The 12,248-nt window shown below is 41.3% G+C and overlaps 5 non-coding genes across 5 annotated transcripts; all 5 read right to left on the reverse strand.

Annotated features, from left to right (window-relative positions):
- Positions 1-1,291: 1,291 nt before the first annotated feature.
- On the reverse strand, positions 1,292-1,364 carry trnaf-gaa (transfer RNA phenylalanine (anticodon GAA)). Its single transcript has one exon. It is a non-coding gene; the product is annotated as a tRNA-Phe (tRNA).
- A 2,531-nt stretch (positions 1,365-3,895) lies between these two features.
- trnaf-gaa (transfer RNA phenylalanine (anticodon GAA)) lies at positions 3,896-3,968 on the reverse strand. The gene has a single exon. It is a non-coding gene; the product is annotated as a tRNA-Phe (tRNA).
- A 2,144-nt stretch (positions 3,969-6,112) lies between these two features.
- trnaf-gaa (transfer RNA phenylalanine (anticodon GAA)) lies at positions 6,113-6,185 on the reverse strand. The gene has a single exon. It is a non-coding gene; the product is annotated as a tRNA-Phe (tRNA).
- A 2,144-nt stretch (positions 6,186-8,329) lies between these two features.
- Positions 8,330-8,402, reverse strand: trnaf-gaa (transfer RNA phenylalanine (anticodon GAA)). Its single transcript has one exon. It is a non-coding gene; the product is annotated as a tRNA-Phe (tRNA).
- Positions 8,403-10,426: 2,024 nt separating this feature from the next.
- On the reverse strand, positions 10,427-10,499 carry trnaf-gaa (transfer RNA phenylalanine (anticodon GAA)). Its single transcript has one exon. It is a non-coding gene; the product is annotated as a tRNA-Phe (tRNA).
- Between the last annotated feature and the right edge of the window lie 1,749 nt (positions 10,500-12,248).

The following is a 12,248-nucleotide window of genomic DNA, read 5'->3' on the forward strand; positions in this document are numbered from 1 at the left end:
TTATAGTGGTCATTTCTTTGTTTCATTTCTTGCTTATAATAAGTCCCATAAAAGTCCTGTCTCTCCAAGTCAAAGGATTCCTTCAACACATCAATGCTTTTCATTTGATTTTCTTTTGCAATGCGGTGAAACGTTTACGCCTTTTGTAATCCAGGCGTTGAATCATAAGCTTGGTCATAAGAAAACCAGCTCCAGATTTTAACAGCTTTGTTTAGTTTGTATGCTTTGGTTAGCTCCTTTCAGGGGGTAAGCACAGATTTTACCCAAAGATTCTTCATGTTTCTGCACTTTTTCAAAAGAGTAACGCTACTCTCGGGGCACTCAACGTTCCACTGAGATTTGAACTCGGATCGCTGGATTCAAAGTGTGCTAACCATTACACCATGGAACCGCAGACTGCTCCTTGGAAGGATAACAGTGATCCAAAGCTACAAGTCTTACATCAATCATCCCTTGCCCAAAAAATGAGAAACAAGGAGTGCAAACAGTGCAAATAATCTTGATGTGCAGCAATACTTTTCCCTCTCTTAATGCAAAGTGTAGCAGCAGTAAACTTGAGGGAGAAAGGTATGGGTTTGAGGGCTCTTCTTGTGGGCTTTACTGTCCTTGTAAATCTTTTTCATAGACAAAAAGTAGGCATTTCCTGTTAACTAAACAGGCCCTTTGACCAAGGAAGCCCCAGCGCCGTAATGATTTCCTGGTTTCCTTACATAATTACATTCAGTGGTTACTTGTGGGATTGTATTTCTTGCTTGCTCTGGCAAGGTGAACAGTCGTCCCTGGGTGGGCTCGAACCACCAACTTTTCGCCTACCAGCAGAACGCGCTAGCCGATTGCGCCACAGATGCGAGAATCGTGACATACCCGTAACAGGGTTACCCCTCTAATTGCAATTAGAAATGAAGAAAAACTCTGGATTCAGAGCGCTAACCGCTATACCGTTGAACCACACCTTTCTACAGGATGTCCTGTTTTGAAAATAAGTATGACATTTGATCATTGGGCTATATCAAAGAGAGCAGCATTGAAGTAGGCAAACTTCTGCTTCATGGTTTCATTGTGTGGTGGTCATCACATCTGCCCTACACGCAGAAGGTCTTGGGTACAACATTCAGCAAAACCAAACATGTTACCAAACATGTTCATGCTAACAATGTTCCAACGAAAGCATGCTGTTTATGTTTTATAGATCCTTTCCAGGCCATTTATGTCCTGATCTCGCAAAATATCCAATAGACCCAGCATTCCTATTCATTGTATTTTTGAGCAAAGACTAACATTCAGGTACACCTGCCGAAACCCGGGATTGAACCAGGGCCCTTTAGATCTTCAGTCTAAGGCTCTCCCAACTGAGCTATTTCGGCTTCTTTTTCAGTAAATTAGGCAAGGGAGCGAAACGTGTGGCATAACGTAGCGAGAAAATGAACTAGTTCTGTGTGTCCTTTTTTCTTTTCTTTCGAAGAAACATAAAACAATACAGGACACGACCAGGGAGCAAAAATCGAAATAAAAAGAACATAAATAGCACTAAACATAAAATAAAAACAAAATCACATTTAAATGAAAATAGGGGTCCTACTTGGTCCAAAGTCGATCAAATTAGTGCTTATCCAAATTAAGTCTGAATGTCACTGTTTTCCATTCATCCAATGTCTAATGTCTGTTACTATGTCAGTCAAGTCTTTGATCGTTGGCGTAGTTGGTGTCGAGCATTTCTTTGTGATGGCCTTTTTCTCTACAGCCAAAAGTATGTTCCAAGGGTATCCATTTATTGTGTCTATGGCAGGAGTGTTGAGGCCCAAGTACATAGTTTTAAATTTGAGTGGGATGGCAAAGTCAAAAACAGTCTGCAGTGCCCTGTGAATTTCAGTCCATTATTTTTGAGCAACAGCACAGCCCCAAAACACCTGATAGTGGTTTGCCTGCTGGGTTCTCCAGCAGTTAGCATTTCCTTGTGAATAATGGGCACTTTGACATGGTGTGGTGAAAAAAACATATTTTTCCCCTTCAGGCATGTGATTTTGTGGTCTTCCTCAGGGCTGTTCCTACATTTCCACACTCTTGGTCAGACAAAACCAGGTTCACTTCTCGTTCCCATTGGTTTAGAATATACTTAGCAGAACGTTGTCCAGATTACCAATGCATTGAGATCATTTAGAAATGATTCCCCTCGCAAGTTCTGATTGATTGGCTTCAACGAAGATTACTGTCAGAGGATTATAGTGGTCATTTCTTTGTTTCATTTCTTGCTTATAATAAGTCCTATAAAAGTCCTGTCTCTCCAAGTCAAAGGATTCCTTCAACACATCAATGCTTTTCATTTGATTTTCTTTTGCAATGCGGTGAAACGTTTACGCCTTTTGTAATCCAGGCGTTGAATCATAAGCTTGGTCATAAGAAAACCAGCTCCAGATTTTAACAGCTTTGTTTAGTTTGTATGCTTTGGTTAGCTCCTTTCAGGGGGTAAGCACAGATTTTACCCAAAGATTCTTCATGTTTCTGCACTTTTTCAAAAGAGTAACGCTACTCTCGGGGCACTCAACGTTCCACTGAGATTTGAACTCGGATCGCTGGATTCAAAGTGTGCTAACCATTACACCATGGAACCGCAGACTGCTCCTTGGAAGGATAACGGTGATCCAAAGCTACAAGTCTTACATCAATCATCCCTTGCCCAAAAAATGAGAAACAAGGAGTGCAAACAGTGCAAACAATCTTGATGTGCAGCAATACTTTTCCCTCTCTTAATGCAAAGTGTAGCAGCAGTAAACTTGAGGGAGAAAGGTATGGGTTTGAGGGCTCTTCTTGTGGGCTTTACTGTCCTTGTAAATCTTTTTCATAGACAAAAAGTAGGCATTTCCTGTTAACTAAACAGGCCCTTTGACCAAGGAAGCCCCAGCGCCGTAATGATTTCCTGGTTTCCTTACATAATTACATTCAGTGGTTACTTGTGGGATTGTATTTCTTGCTTGCTCTGGCAAGGTGAGCAGTCGTCCCTGGGTGGGCTCGAACCACCAACTTTTCGCCTACCAGCAGAACGCGCTAGCCGATTGCGCCACAGAGGCGAGAATCTTGACATACCCGTAACAGGGTTACCCCTCTAAATGCAATTAGAAATGAAGAAAAACTCTGGATTCAGAGCGCTAACCGCTATACCGTTGTCTTTACATCAATCATCCCTTGCCCAAAAAATGAGAAACAAGGAGTGCAAACAGTGCAAACAATCTTGATGTGCAGCAATACTTTTCCCTCTCTTAATGCAAAGTGTAGCAGCAGTAAACTTGAGGGAGAAAGGTATGGGTTTGAGGGCTCTTCTTGTGGGCTTTACTGTCCTTGTAAATCTTTTTCATAGACAATAGAGTAGGCATTTCCTTTTTACTAAACAGGCCCTAAACGAACCACCAACCTTTCGCCTACCAGCAGAACACGCTAGCCGATTGCGCCACAGAGGCGAGAATCTTGACATACCCATAAAAGGGTTACCCCTCTAATTGCAATTAGAAATGAAGAAAAACTCTGGATTCAGAGCGCTAACCGCTATACCGTTGAACCACACCTTTCTACAGGATGTCCTGTTTTGAAAATAAGTATGACATTTGATCATTGGGCTATATCAAAGAGAGCAGCATTGAAGTAGGCAAACTTCTGCTTCATGGTTTCATTGTGTGGTGGTCATCACATCTGCCCTACACGCAGAAGGTCTTGGGTACAACATTCAGCAAAACCAAACATGTTACCAAACATGTTCATGCTAACAATGTTCCAACGAAAGCATGCTGTTTATGTTTTATAGATCCTTTCCAGGCCATTTATGTCCTGATCTCGCAAAATATCCAATAGACCCAGCATTCCTATTCATTGTATTTTTGAGCAAAGACTAACAATCATGTACACCTGCCGAAACCCGGGATTGAACCAGGGACCTTTAGATCTTCAGTCTAACGCTCTCCCAACTGAGCTATTTCGACTACTTTTTCAGCAAATTAGGCAAGGGAGCGAAACGTGTGGCATAACGTAGCGAGAAAATGAACTAGTTCTGTGTGTCCTTTTTTCTTTTCTTTTGATTAAACATAAAACAATACAGGACGCGACCAGGGAGCAAAAATCGAAATAAAAAGAACATAAATAGCACTAAACATAAAATAAAAACAAAATCACATTTAAATGAAAATAGGGGTCCTACTTGGTCCAAAGTCGATCAAATTAGTGCTTATCCAAATTAAGCCTGAATGTCACTGTTTTCCATTCATCCAATGTCTAATGTCTGTTACTATGTCAGTCAAGTCTTTGATCGTTGGCGTGGTTGGTGTCGAGCATTTCTTTGTGATGGCCTTTTTCTCTACAGCCAAAAGTATGTTCCAAGGGTATCCATTTATTGTGTCCATGGCAGGAGTGTTGAGGCCCAAGTACATAGTTTTAAATTTGAGTGGGATGGCAAAGTCAAAAACAGTCTGCAGTGCCCTGTGAATTTCAGTCCATTATTTTTGAGCAACAGCACAGCCCCACAACACCTAATAGTGGTTTGCCTGCTGGGTTCTCCAGCAGTTAGCATTTCCTTGTGAATAATGGGCACTTTGACATGGTGTGGTGAAAAAAACATATTTTTCTCCTTCAGGCATGTGATTTTGTGGTCTTCCTCAGGGCTGTTCCTACATTTCCACACTCTTGGTCAGACAAAACCAGGTTCACTTCTCGTTCCCATTGGTTTAGAATATACTTAGCAGAACGTTGTCCAGATTACCAATGCATTGAGATCATTTAGAAATGATTCCCCTCGCAAGTTATGATTGATTGGCTTCAACGAAGATTACTGTCAGAGGATTATAGTGGTCATTTCTTTGTTTCATTTCTTGCTTATAATAAGTCCCATAAAAGTCCTGTCTCTCCAAGTCAAAGGATTCCTTCAACACATCAATGCTTTTCATTTGATTTTCTTTTGCAATGCGGTGAAACGTTTACGCCTTTTGTAATCCAGGCGTTGAATCATAAGCTTGGTCATAAGAAAACCAGCTCCAGATTTTAACAGCTTTGTTTAGTTTGTATGCTTTGGTTAGCTCCTTTCAGGGGGTAAGCACAGATTTTACCCAAAGATTCTTCATGTTTCTGCACTTTTTCAAAAGAGTAACGCTACTCTCGGGGCACTCAAGGTTCCACTGAGATTTGAACTCGGATCGCTGGATTCAAAGTGTGCTAACCATTACACCATGGAACCGCAGACTGCTCCTTGGAAGGATAACAGTGATCCAAAGCTACAAGTCTTACATCAATCATCCCTTGCCCAAAAAATGAGAAACAAGGAGTGCAAACAGTGCAAATAATCTTGATGTGCAGCAATACTTTTCCCTCTCTTAATGCAAAGTGTAGCAGCAGTAAACTTGAGGGAGAAAGGTATGGGTTTGAGGGCTCTTCTTGTGGGCTTTACTGTCCTTGTAAATCTTTTTCATAGACAAAAAGTAGGCATTTCCTGTTAACTAAACAGGCCCTTTGACCAAGGAAGCCCCAGCGCCGTAATGCTTTCCTGGTTTCCTTACATAATTACATTCAGTGGTTACTTGTGGGATTGTATTTCTTGCTTGCTCTGGCAAGGTGAGCAGTCGTCCCTGGGTGGGCTCGAACCACCAACTTTTCGCCTACCAGCAGAACGCGCTAGCCGATTGCGCCACAGAGGCGAGAATCTTGACTTCCTCGTAAAAGGGTTACCCCTCTAATTGCAATTAGAAATGAAGAAAAACTCTGGATTCAGAGCGCTAACCGCTATACCGTTGAACCACACCTTTCTACAGGATGTCCTGTTTTGAAAATAAGTATGACATTTGATCATTGGGCTATATCAAAGAGAGCAGCATTGAAGTAGGCAAACTTCTGCTTCATGGTTTCATTGTGTGGTGGTCATCACATCTGCCCTACACGCAGAAGGTCTTGGGTACAACATTCAGCGAAACCAAACATGTTACCAAACATGTTCATGCTAACAATGTTCCAACGAAAGCATGCTGTTTATGTTTTATAGATCCTTTCCAGGCCATTTATGTCCTGATCTCGCAAAATATCCAATAGACCCAGCATTCCTATTCATTGTATTTTTGAGCAAAGACTAACATTCAGGTACACCTGCCGAAACCCGGGATTGAACCAGGGACCTTTAGATCTTCAGTCTAAGGCTCTCCCAACTGAGCTATTTCGGCTACTTTTTCAGTAAATTAGGCAAGGGAGCGAAACGTGTGGCATAACGTAGCGAGAAAATGAACTAGTTCTGTGTGTCCTTTTTTCTTTTCTTTCGATTAAACATAAAACAATACAGGACACGACCAGGGAGCAAAAATCGAAATAAAAAGAACATAAATAGCACTAAACATAAAATAAAAACAAAATCACATTTAAATGAAAATAGGGGTCCTACTTGGTCCAAAGTCGATCAAATTAGTGCTTATCCAAATTAAGTCTGAATGTCACTGTTTTCCATTCATCCAATGTCTAATGTCTGTTACTATGTCAGTCAAGTCTTTGATCGTTGGCGTGGTTGGTGTCGAGCATTTCTTTGTGATGGCCTTTTTCTCTACAGCCAAAAGTATGTTCCAAGGGTATCCATTTATTGTGTCCATGGCAGGAGTGTTGAGGCCCAAGTACATAGTTTTAAATTTGAGTGGGATGGCAAAGTCAAAAACAGTCTGCAGTGCCCTGTGAATTTCAGTCCATTATTTTTGAGCTACAGCACAGCCCCAAAACACCTGATAGTGGTTTGCCTGCTGGGTTCTCCAGCAGTTAGCATTTCCTTGTGAATAATGGGCACTTTGATATGGTGTGGTGAAAAAAACATATTTTTCCCCTTCAGGCATGTGATTTTGTGGTCTTCCTCAGGGCTGTTCCTACATTTCCACACTCTTGGTCAGACAAAACCAGGTTCACTTCTCGTTCCCATTGGTTTAGAATATACTTAGCAGAACGTCGTCCAGATTACCAATGCATTGAGATCATTTAGAAATGATTCCCCTCGCAAGTTCTGATTGATTGGCTTCAACGAAGATTACTGTCAGAGGATTATAGTGGTCATTTCTTTGTTTCATTTCTTGCTTATAATAAGTCCTATAAAAGTCCTGTCTCTCCAAGTCAAAGGATTCCTTCAACACATCAATGCTTTTCATTTGATTTTCTTTTGCAATGCGGTGAAACGTTTACGCCTTTTGTAATCCAGGCGTTGAATCATAAGCTTGGTCATAAGAAAACCAGCTCCAGATTTTAACAGCTTTGTTTAGTTTGTATGCTTTGGTTAGCTCCTTTCAGGGGGTAAGCACAGATTTTACCCAAAGATTCTTCATGTTTCTGCACTTTTTCAAAAGAGTAACGCTCCTCTCGGGGCACTCAAGGTTCCACTGAGATTTGAACTCGGATCGCTGGATTCAAAGTGTGCTAACCATTACACCATGGAACCGCAGACTGCTCCTTGGAAGGATAACGGTGATCCAAAGCTACAAGTCTTACATCAATCATCCCTTGCCCAAAAAATCAGAAACAAGGAGTGCAAACAGTGCAAACAATCTTGATGTGCAGCAATACTTTTCCCTCTCTTAATGCAAAGTGTAGCAGCAGTAAACTTGAGGGAGAAAGGTATGGGTTTGAGGGCTCTTCTTGTGGGCTTTACTGTCCTTGTAAATCTTTTTCATAGACAAAAAGTAGGCATTTCCTGTTAACTAAACAGGCCCTTTGACCAAGGAAGCCCCAGCGCCGTAATGATTTCCTGGTTTCCTTACATAATTACATTCAGTGGTTACTTGTGGGATTTTATTTCTTGCTTGCTCTGGCAAGGTGAGCAGTCGTCCCTGGGTGGGCTCGAACCACCAACTTTTCGCCTACCAGCAGAACGCGCTAGCCGATTGCGCCACAGAGGCGAGAATATTGACATACCCGTAACAGGGTTACCCCTCTAATTGCAATTAGAAATGAAGAAAAACTCTGGATTCAGAGCGCTAACCGCTATACCGTTGAACCACACCTTTCTACAGGATGTCCTGTTTTGAAAATAAGTATGACATTTGATCATTGGGCTATATCAAAGAGAGCAGCATTGAAGTAGGCAAACTTCTGCTTCATGGTTTCATTGTGTGGTGGTCATCACATCTGCCCTACACGCAGAAGGTCTTGGGTACAACATTCAGCAAAACCAAACATGTTACCAAACATGTTCATGCTAACAATGTTCCAACGAAAGCATGCTGTTTATGTTTTATAGATCCTTTCCAGGCCATTTATGTCCTGATCTCGCAAAATATCCAATAGACCCAGCATTCCTATTCATTGTATTTTTGAGCAAAGACTAACATTCAGGTACACCTGCCGAAACCCGGGATTGAACCAGGGCCCTTTAGATCTTCAGTCTAAGGCTCTCCCAACTGAGCTATTTCGGCTTCTTTTTCAGTAAATTAGGCAAGGGAGCGAAACGTGTGGCATAACGTAGCGAGAAAATGAACTAGTTCTGTGTGTCCTTTTTTCTTTTCTTTCGAAGAAACATAAAACAATACAGGACACGACCAGGGAGCAAAAATCGAAATAAAAAGAACATAAATAGCACTAAACATAAAATAAAAACAAAATCACATTTAAATGAAAATAGGGGTCCTACTTGGTCCAAAGTCGATCAAATTAGTGCTTAACCAAATTAAGTCTGAATGTCACTGTTTTCCATTCATCCAATGTCTAATGTCTGTTACTATGTCAGTCAAGTCTTTGATCGTTGGCGTGGTTGGTGTCGAGCATTTCTTTGTGATGGCCTTTTTCTCTACAGCCAAAAGTATGTTCCAAGGGTATCCATTTATTGTGTCCATGGCAGGAGTGTTGAGGCCCAAGTACATAGTTTTAAATTTGAGTGGGATGGCAAAGTCAAAAACAGTCTGCAGTGCCCTGTGAATTTCAGTCCATTATTTTTGAGCAACAGCACAGCCCCAAAACACCTGATAGTGGTTTGCCTGCTGGGTTCTCCAGCAGTTAGCATTTCCTTGTGAATAATGGGCACTTTGACATGGTGTGGTGAAAAAAACATATTTTTCCCCTTCAGGCATGTGATTTTGTGGTCTTCCTCAGGGCTGTTCCTACATTTCCACACTCTTGGTCAGACTAAACCAGGTTCACTTCTCGTTCCCATTGGTTTAGAATATAATTAGCAGAACGTTGTCCAGATTACCAATGCATTGAGATCATTTAGAAATGATTCCCCTCGCAAGTTCTGATTGATTGGTTTCAACGAAGATTACTGTCAGAGGATTATAGTGGTCATTTCTTTGTTTCATTTCTTGCTCATAATAAGTCCTATAAAAGTCCTGTCTCTCCAAGTCAAAGGATTCCTTCAAAACGTCAATGCTTTTCATTTGATTTTCTTTTGCAATGCGGTGAAACGTTTACGCCTTTTGTAATCCAGGCGTTGAATCATAAGCTTGGTCATAAGAAAACCAGCTCCAGATTTTAACAGCTTTGTTTAGTTTGTATGCTTTGGTTAGCTCCTTTCAGGGGGTAAGCACAGATTTTACCCAAAGATTCTTCATGTTTCTGCACTTTTTCAAAAGAGTAACGCTACTCTCGGGGCACTCAAGGTTCCACTGAGATTTGAACTCGGATCGCTGGATTCAAAGTGTGCTAACCATTACACCATGGAACCGCAGACTGCTCCTTGGAAGGATAACGGTGATCCAAAGCTACAAGTCTTTACATCAATCATCCCTTGCCCAAAAAATGAGAAACAAGGCTGTGCAAACAGTGCAAACAATCTTGATGTGCAGCAATACTTTTCCCTCTCTTAATGCAAAGTGTAGCAGCAGTAAACTTGAGGGAGAAAGGTATGGGTTTGAGGGCTCTTCTTGTGGGCTTTACTGTCCTTGTAAATCTTTTTTCATAGACAATAGAGTAGGCATTTCCTTTTTACTAAACAGGCCCTAAACGAACCACCAACCTTTCGCCTACCAGCAGAACGCGCTAGCCGATTGCGCTACAGAGGCGAGAATCTTCACATACCTGTAAAAGGGTTACCCCTCTAATTGCAATTAGAAATGAAGAAAAACTCTGGATTCAGAGCGCTAACCGCTATACCGTTGAACCACACCTTTCTACAGGATGTCCTGTTTTGAAAATAAGTATGACATTTGATCATTGGGCTATATCAAAGAGAGCAGCATTGAAGTAGGCAAACTTCTGCTTCATGGTTTCATTGTGTGGTGGTCATCACATCTGCCCTACACGCAGAAGGTCTTGGGTACAACATTCAGCAAAACCAAACATGTTACCAAACATGTTCATGCTAACAATGTTCCAACGAAAGCATGCTGTTTATGTTTTATAGATCCTTTCCAGGCCATTTATGTCCTGATCTCGCAAAATATCCAATAGACCCAGCATTCCTATTCATTGTATTTTTGAGCAAAGACTAACAATCATGTACACCTGCCGAAACCCGGGATTGAACCAGGGACCTTTAGATCTTCAGTCTAACGCTGTCCCAACTGAGCTATTTCGGCTACTTTTTCAGCAAATTAGGCAAGGGAGGGAAACGTGTGGCATAACGTAGCGAGAAAATGAACTAGTTCTGTGTGTCCTTTTTTCTTTTCTTTTGATTAAACATAAAACAATACAGGACGCGACCAGGGAGCAAAAATCGAAATAAAAAGAACATAAATAGCACTAAACATAAAATAAAAACAAAATCACATTTAAATGAAAATAGGGGTCCTACTTGGTCCAAAGTCGATCAAATTAGTGCTTAACCAAATTAAGTCTGAATGTCACTGTTTTCCATTCATCCAATGTCTAATGTCTGTTACTATGTCAGTCAAGTCTTTGATCGTTGGCGTGGTTGGTGTCGAGCATTTCTTTGTGATGGCCTTTTTCTCTATAGCCAAAAGTATGTTCCAAGGGTATCCATTTATTGTGTCCATGGCAGGAGTGTTGAGGCCCAAGTACATAGTTTTAAATTTGAGTGGGATGGCAAAGTCAAAAACAGTCTGCAGTGCCCTGTGAATTTCAGTCCATTATTTTTGAGCAACAGCACAGCCCCAAAACACCTGATAGTGGTTTGCCTGCTGGGTTCTCCAGCAGTTAGCATTTCCTTGTGAATAATGGGCACTTTGACATGGTGTGGTGAAAAAAACATATTTTTCCCCTTCAGGCATGTGATTTTGTGGTCTTCCTCAGGGCTGTTCCTACATTTCCACACTCTTGGTCAGACTAAACCAGGTTCACTTCTCGTTCCCATTGGTTTAGAATATAATTAGCAGAACGTTGTCCAGATTACCAATGCATTGAGATCATTTAGAAATGATTCCCCTCGCAAGTTCTGATTGATTGGTTTCAACGAAGATTACTGTCAGAGGATTATAGTGGTCATTTCTTTGTTTCATTTCTTGCTCATAATAAGTCCTATAAAAGTCCTGTCTCTCCAAGTCAAAGGATTCCTTCAAAACGTCAATGCTTTTCATTTGATTTTCTTTTGCAATGCGGTGAAACGTTTACGCCTTTTGTAATCCAGGCGTTGAATCATAAGCTTGGTCATAAGAAAACCAGCTCCAGATTTTAACAGCTTTGTTTAGTTTGTATGCTTTGGTTAGCTCCTTTCAGGGGGTAAGCACAGATTTTACCCAAAGATTCTTCTTGTTTCTGCACTTTTTCAAAAGAGTAACGCTACTCTCGGGGCACTCAAGGTTCCACTGAGATTTGAACTTGGATCGCTGGATTCAAAGTGTGCTAACCATTACACCATGGAACCGCAGACTGCTCCTTGGAAGGATAACGGTGATCCAAAGCTACAAGTCTTTACATCAATCATCCCTTGCCCAAAAAATGAGAAACAAGGCTGTGCAAACAGTGCAAACAATCTTGATGTGCAGCAATACTTTTCCCTCTCTTAATGCAAAGTGTAGCAGCAGTAAACTTGAGGGAGAAAGGTATGGGTTTGAGGGCTCTTCTTGTGGGCTTTACTGTCCTTGTAAATCTTTTTCATAGACAATAGAGTAGGCATTTCCTTTTTACTAAACAGGCCCTAAACGAACCACCAACCATTCGCCTACCAGCAGAACGCGCTAGCCGATTGCGCCACAGAGGCGAGAATCTTGACATACCTGTAAAAGGGTTACCCCTCTAATTGCAATTAGAAATGAAGAAAAACTCTGGATTCAGAGCGCTAACCGCTATACCGTTGAACCACACCTTTCTACAGGATGTCCTGTTTTGAAAATAAGTATGACATTTGATCATTGGGCTATATCAAAGAG

Source organism: Eucyclogobius newberryi, unplaced genomic scaffold (assembly GCF_026437365.1).
Source record: "Eucyclogobius newberryi isolate DKJ021-1_F unplaced genomic scaffold, fEucNew1.0.hap1 SCAF_8, whole genome shotgun sequence".
NCBI classification, from domain to species: Eukaryota; Metazoa; Chordata; class Actinopteri; order Gobiiformes; family Gobiidae; genus Eucyclogobius; species Eucyclogobius newberryi.